Raw genomic sequence first — 7,914 nt, 5'->3', positions numbered from 1 at the left:
CTTTGGATCAAGGCAACCTAACATGTCCGCCTGCATCTTCCTCACAGACCGGCAGTTTGCCGGGGACACCCTTATCAACCCCGTCTAAGCACAATAGCCAGCCCTCGGTACCTCAGATGTGGACAAGTAAAAGACCATTTCCTCCTAGCCATGAGAAAGCTAAGAGGTTGAATTTCACCATCTGCAAGCTCTTGGCTACAGAAATGCTGCCTTTCCGCCTGGTGGACACAGAGGATTTTCGAGACCTTATGTCCGTCGCAGTGCCCCAGTACCAGATGCCCAGTCGGCACTACTTCTCATAGAAAGGTGTGCCTGCGCTCCACCAGCACACAACATCACTGCTTCTTTGAGAAACTCTGTGTGTGACAGGGTGCATTTCACCACAGACACTTGGACGAGTAGGCATGGACAGGGGCGTTACATGTCGCTGACTGGGCACTGGGTAACTATGGTGACAGCAGGACAAGGGGCTGCTGTCCAAGTCTTGCCGTCCCCACGAGTTGTGCATCAATCCTCTTTATGTCAAAGTTCCTCCACTGCTTCTGCCTCCTCAACCTCCTCTCGGTCTTCCACCTGCACGCAAAGCCTGTCTGGTCATGCCACAAGCTTTATAACTGCGCAGAAGGGATCCTGCACACCTCCTTACTATGCTGGCAGTAGGGCTCAACGTCATCAGGCGGTTTTTACTTTGAAATGTCTGGGAAATGTGAGTCACACAGCTGAGGAGTTGTGGTCAGCTCTGGAGAACCAATTTCATGAATGGTTGTCTCCACTGGACCTGAAACCAGGGAAGGCCGTGTGCGACAATGCTGCAAACCTGGGTGCGGCCCTTCGCCGGGGCAATGTCACACACGTGCCTTGTATGGCTCACGTGTTGAACCTGGTTGTCCAGCAATTTTTAGCCCACTATCCCAGACTAGATGGCCTTCTGCAGAGGGCACGGTCGCTATATGCTCACTTCCGCCGTTCGCATCCCGCAGCTCAGCGACTTACATCTCTACAGAAGTCGTTGGGCCTGCCACTTCACCGGCTAAAATGCGATGTGCCTACCCGGTGGAATTCAACTCTGCACATGTTGCAGCGACTGTGGCAGCACTGACAAGCCCTGGTGCAATACGTTCTGACGTATAGCCTGGGCCAACGAGATCCAGAGGTGGGGCAAATCACGCTGGAGGAGTGGTCTCAGATCAGGGACCTATGCACCCTTCTGCTCAGTTTTGAAATGGCGACGAAGATGTTTAGTGCTGACAATGCCATTATCAGCATGACTATTCCGGTGATTTACATGCTGGAGCACATGTTAAACAGAATTTGGAGTCAGGTGGTGGCACAAGAGGAGGTAGAGGAAGTAGAGGAGGAGGAGTTGTATGCGGAAGGGCTAACATCTGCAAGGTCCAGACGGTCGGCAGCACCAAGGCGGCAGGCATGTGAGGGTGGGGGAGATGGTTTTACCAGGGCGCATGGTAGCAGCCAAACTAGTGAGGAAGGTGCAGGAGCCCAGGAAGAAGTGGAGGACGAACTGATGGAAGACTCATCAGATGAGGGAGACCTTGATCACATTTCTGTTGTGCGAGGTTGGGGGGAGAGGACAGAGGAAGGAAGCATGATTGTTACCTCGCCACCAACACAACAGGGACTTGGTGCTCCTGGATGCGCAACACACATGAGTGCCTTCTTGCTGCACTACCTGCAACATGACCCTCGAATTGTGAGAATTAGAAATAATCCTGACTACTGGGTTGCCACACTGTTAGATCCCCGGTACAAAAGTAAATTTGCAGAAATTATTCCTGCCATAGAAAGGGATGCACGCATGCAGGTATATCAGCAGAGACTGTTGCAGAATCTTACATGTGCTTTTCCACAAAACATCAATGGTGCACGTAGTGAATCTCACAGTTCCAACTTACCAACCGTGGGACCGTCAAGTGTTCAGCACTCAAACCGTAACAGAACCACAGTATCTGCTGGTAACATCAATTTAGCGGAATCATTTAACCACTTTTTTAGCCCATCCTTTGCAAGGCCACAGGAGACAAGAAGTCTGACACATAGTCAACGCCTAGAGACGATGGTACAGGAGTATCTCCAAGTAAACATTGAAGCCATGACTGTGTCACTGGACCCTTGCTCTTTTTGGGCTTCCAATCTGGATAAATGGCCGGAGCTAGCCACTTACGCCTTGGAGATCTTGTCATGCCCCGCAGCCAGCGTTCTGTCTGAACGTGTGTTCAGCGCTGCTGGTGGTCTGCTGACAGATAAGCGCACGCGGCTCTCCACTGATAATGTAGACAGACTCACGTTCATAAAGATGAACAAATCATGGATCTGAAACGACTTTTCTACCCCTGTGTCATCCTGGGGAGAGTAAAAGCTTGATGATTGGTTAAAATCACCCTACCAACCGTTTTAAGCTTTCAAATTACTAATCATGATTATCTGTATCTTGGCTGGAAAATAATTTGGGCTTTGTAGCAGTGTGCAGCACTGATTCTATTAGGCCATCTATAATAAGCTCCACCAGATTTAAAATTACTAATCATGTTTATCTGTATCTTGACTGGAAAATAATTTGGGCTTTGTAGCAGTGTGCAGCACTGATCCTATTAGGCCATCTATACTAAGCTCCACCAGATTTAAAATTAATAATAATTTTTAGCTGCATCTAGCCCGGAAAATAATTTTGGGGCTCCGAGATGCGCAAGACACATAAGTGCCTTCTTGCTGCACTACCTGCAACATGACCCTCATATTGTCAGAATTCGAAGTAATCATGACTAATGGGTTGCCACACTCTTAGATCCCCCAAACTTTTCGATCAACCTTTTCATTTTAATAAAGACCAAAAAAATGGTCATTTTTGAAATTATAAGCATTAGCAGGTTATTAGAAACTGAAATCAAACAGTTTTCAACTCAAAACTTTATTCTAGGTGATGTTACATTTTCACATAGGACCCCTTGTTCGAAAGGAGCTTCTGAACTCTCTCGTCCATTGAATTTGTCAGGTTTTGGATGGTTTCTGCTTCAATTGTTTTGCATGAGGACAGAATACCCTCCCAGAGCTGTTGCTTAGATGTGAACTGCCTCCCGCCATCATAGACACTCCTTTTGATGATGCTCCAGAGGTTCTGAATGGGGTAGAGGTCAGGGGAGCATGGGGGTCACACCATAAGTTTGTCCCCTTTTATGCCCATATCAGCCAGAGATGCAGATGTTTTATGTGCAGCATGAGATGGTGCATTATCATGCAAAAAAATGATCTTGCTGTGAAATACACGGTTCTTCTTCTTGAACCATGGCAGGAAGTGCTGTTTGAGAAAATCCACATACATTATGGAGTTCATCTTTACCCCTTCAGGGATCCTAACAGGTCCGACAATCTCTCTCCCCATGATTCCAGCCCAAAACATTACTCCACCTCCTCATTGTTGGCGCTGTAGCCGTATTTGCGTGGGGTGTCCATCAACCAGCCATCCTCCACTCCATCCATCTGGACCATCGAGCGCTGCACGGCACTCATCCGTGAACAAAACAGTTTTGAAATCAGTCTTCATGTAATGTTTGGCCCACTGGAGCCGTTTCTGCTTGTGTGAAGTGGATAGAGGAGGTCGACAGGATGGCGTATGCACAGCTGCAAACCTCTGAAGGACCCTGCATCTTGTTGTTCGGGGGACGTTGGAGGCACCAGCAGCTTCAAAAACTTGTCTGCTGCTATGACAAGGCTTTTTTACCGCTGCTCTTTTAACCTGACGTAATTGCCTGTAGGAAAGAGTCCTCAATTTGCCCTTATCAGCACGCACACGTGTGTACTGTGAATCAGCTACATACTTCTTGATTGCCAAGACACTTCATCCTGATCATCGCACAATGTTGATTGTAGTCATGCCTTGACCTAAACACTCCACAATTTGTTGCTTCTCAGCAGCCGACACATCCTTTTTCTTTCCCATTTTGGCAGAAAATGTAGGCTGCTTAATAATGTGAGACAGCCTTCTTAAGTAGTCTTGCCTTTCATTGGACACACCTGCCAAACTAATTAGCACAGATGTCTGCAATTGCTTACAGTGATATAAAGAACCCTGACACACATCACCATCAATGAGTTTAACTGACAAACAAACAAATTCTTCCCTTATCACTCCTAAACACTTTTTGCATAATAATTTGGAACACAGTGTACATGTGCTTTTCCACAAAACACCAGTGGTTCACGTAGTGAATCTTACAGTTCTAACTTGCCAACCGTGGTCTGTATGGAGTTGTTCAATAAAGGGTCAAAAATTAAGATAACATAGATGGGAGAGGTCTCTATGAATAGGAATTCCTAAGTATTTGATACCCTGTGAGGGCCAGGCAAAGGGAAAGTTGGACTGGATGGAATCCTATATGGATTTGGGGAGGGAGACATCGAGGGCCTCAGACTTCGCTGCATTGATTTTAAAATTTGACCATGTAACAAAGTGATCTATTTCAGCCATAACAGCATGGATGGATATATGTGATTGAGTGATATATACTAGGACATCATCAGCAAATAGAGAGCACTTGTACTCGGTGCCTCCCACCTCAATCCACCTAATATTGGGGTTATGGCGAATTGATGAGAGCAGGTGCTCCGTCACTAGGATGTATAAGAGAGGGGACAGAGGACATCCCTGCCTTGTCCCATTGGTGATTGTGAAAGGTGATGAAAATGTTCTGATGCACCCCCTGGGCCTTGGGACACCCGGAGCCGGACCCTTTTTGGTGGATGCTGGTGGTTGTAGTCTTCGTGGCGGCAACCCGGTTCCGTGGCTCAGGGTGGTCAAGCCAGTGTCGGAACTATTTATGTGGTTTTTATGTTTAAATGTCCAACTACGCCACCCGTGGATTGCAGTCAGAGTGAACCGCCGCTGCAGGGCAGACCGCTGAGGCTGGTGTTGTGGGTGCAGCAGAGCGTAGCATAACTCCCCACGGGAGGAGTATAGCCTCAGGGCAGTGTATGCGGAGGATGGGGGTGATGGTGCAGGGCAGCAGCAGTAACGACACGGAGTCAGTGATGCAGTCTAGGGCCTTTACTCACAGTTCTTATTATCCAGACCACGTCTGCAGGTAACGGCTGCCCACGTCGTACTGTGCTCACCAGGTGAGGGGCTCAGACAACTTCCAGATAACTTTGGAGCACTTCACAGGACCCCCTTTGTGTGTCCTTTGTCTGGCCTTTCTTACCAACCCTTCTGTCCGGCTGCCTCGGGCCTCCTCTTGGTAAACTTGGCGCCAGTTTCCCTGACCCTATGTGGTGCCTTCCTAGCGGGTGTAGCGAGGGGCTGCGCCACATAAAATGTCACAGCCTCCGGTTTCTAGCTAAGGGTCGTTTCCTGCCTCCACTAGTTTCGGGGACCGGTCTCCCCCTTTGGCCTGACCCCTCCACGCAGGTGGATTCGGGCGTGCGGTGGCGACTCGCCCGTCTGCACCCCTGGGATCCCTTCATTCCTCATTCCTGGAGCCTTCTCCACTCCTCTTCCTTCCTTCCTTCTCCCTCTTCCAGGCCTGGGCCTCTGTTACTAGGCCCGCCTCCGGAGCAGAGCTCATGCAGAGCCCCTGCTCCCTGCCACTTCTGCTCAGACTTCTCTGCACTGAACTAAGATGGTGCCCACCTTTTATACTCCCTTCTCAATGCACCCAGGAATTGCTTCCTCCCTGCTCCTGCACTACAGGGTTCCCCTTCCTCAGTGTTCCCTCCCCCCACTCCAGCCAGGGACAGGGACTGTCGTGCCCATCTCAGAGGCATATTGGTCGCCCTGCCCCACGGCAATGTGGTGTAATGCATGCAGGTGTCGGGTCCTGATCCACACTCCATCCTTACCTGAGAGTGAGATATCACACCTCTGGGTGAGGTGCAATACCTCTGTAGCAACCGAGCCCTCAGGGTGCTACAGTTCCATTTATCTTCAGCCTAGGTGACGTATTGTGATACAGGGCCGTGATTTTGGCTATAAAAGGGTCCCCTAGACCCCTACCCCAAGCTTTTTAAGAGAATCATATATGGCGTGCCAGGAGACTCTATGGAATGCTTTCTCAGCATCCAACGAGAGTATCTAATTACAAATTTTTAACTGCATCTAGCCCAGGAAATACTTTGTGCCTAGTAGCAGTGTCTGCTAGTCAGCGGATTATCCCGGCTGTTAAGCAAGCTACACCACCTGTAGTTTGGACACTTAATTTTTTCAAAGGAAATTGCTTCGGGACCACGGGATACTCAGTGAAGAGCATCAGGAGGCACCCCAAGGCATAGGGGCTGGGACTGGCAGTAGGATGCCTTGCGGTGGACAGCCGAGCTCGATCCTTATAAAAGCTTTTTAACTGCAGCAGCTTTAGTGGACGCTACTGGAGCTGGAATTACGCGGCTGCTGGCATGAGACTTGCCCTCCAATAGATCCTTGTAAATGGATTTAAAGTGTATTCATTCAAATTAGAGAGACAATTTAAATTAAAAAGCTTAGAGCTGCCTCCACCACAGGGGGGCTCGCTCGACCCACCAGCGGACAGGCACCAGTATTGGGAGAGGGGGGCTGGCCGTCAGGGTTCACCGCGGCTCTGGCACAAACCCGGCGACACGGAGGTGGCACGGGCAGGAGCGGACTGAACGTGTCGGCTTCTCACTTTTTGGATTTTAGAAGGGCATGACATGCCTATATCTGTGTCTCCCCCTCCTTTTACTCCTCCACCTCTTTTCTTTTCGCATGACTATATGTACTTGTCACTTTTCCATGTGTTAGTTGTGTCTTCTGAGCAGTTTGTCAGCTTTTGGACACCTTTGAAGGTGTTTTCTATGTGTTTCTATGTGTTTTTGTTTGCCTGCCATTGGTTTTAACGGTGTTCGAAGGTGTTCGACGAACAGTTCGACGAACAGTTCGGCGAACACACGGGTGTTCGACGAACCGAACCGAACTCGAACACTACGGGGGTGGCTCAACACTATTAAAGAGTTGGTCCACTAAAATGTGTAATTCGCCCATCGATTTAAACCTTTTAAATAAATATTTTTTTAAATACCTTATGCTGCCATATGTGCCTGTGAGCAGCAGTATCGCTGCTTGCTCAGTCTGCATCACGTGACCCCGGCTGAAGCCGCCGCTGACATCTGCTGATGTCACGTCAACTTCTGGACTTCCTTGATTCACCCAGGCATACGTACTCCCCTGATTGAATCAGCTATGGGTGGCGTTTCACAGCACATCACAGCCAAGTATCCAGCGCGTGCTTTCCCTCTCTCCTCTGCATTCATTGGCCGCAAGCGCATCCTGGACACTGGGCTGACACCACCCACAGCCCAGTCAATTAGGGGGGGTGCGTGCGACTGGGCCCCCTTATATATTTGTTCCATATACATTGCTATGCACAGAGCTCTCTTAAAATGCAAGCCATGAGTTACAATTTCCCTGAATATTACAAGTCTAAGAGCCCTTTTGTAGTTTTGAAGAAGATAATTTTTTGTTTGTTTTACTAAATATATACACCCTTCAACAATTAATAATTCTGGCACATCTTTCCTTAAAACTCTGTGCTCCTCTCTTAGTCCTTCTAGTATCTTAAATAAATTGACAATGGGACATTACCATTGCCATTGCTAAAGGGATGGGTCCCTACACAGTGCAGAACTGTCTAATCAGTGCTGACGGTGTAGGGACACACTCCTATGACAAGGTATACAATTTCACCCAGTTGTCAGTTCATTCATAAACTACTAGGAGGACCTCTTCTGATGAATTTGGAGTATCCGTGTAGTACTGTTCACAAATAGGGATGAGGAAACCCGTGGAAGTTCGGGTTCTGGTATCTGACCCAACTTTAGTCCAAAGTTCAGTTTGGGTACCAGAACTGTACCTGAGCAAATCAATGGTGACTGAAACTAGAGTTGGAATCTCTCTCC

The sequence above is a fragment of the Phyllobates terribilis genome, unplaced genomic scaffold (assembly GCF_046119375.1).
Source record: "Phyllobates terribilis strain yellow unplaced genomic scaffold, ASM4611937v1 Scaffold_3__8_contigs__length_932513732, whole genome shotgun sequence".
NCBI classification, from domain to species: Eukaryota; Metazoa; Chordata; class Amphibia; order Anura; family Dendrobatidae; genus Phyllobates; species Phyllobates terribilis.
This window is presented reverse-complemented; position numbering follows the sequence as displayed.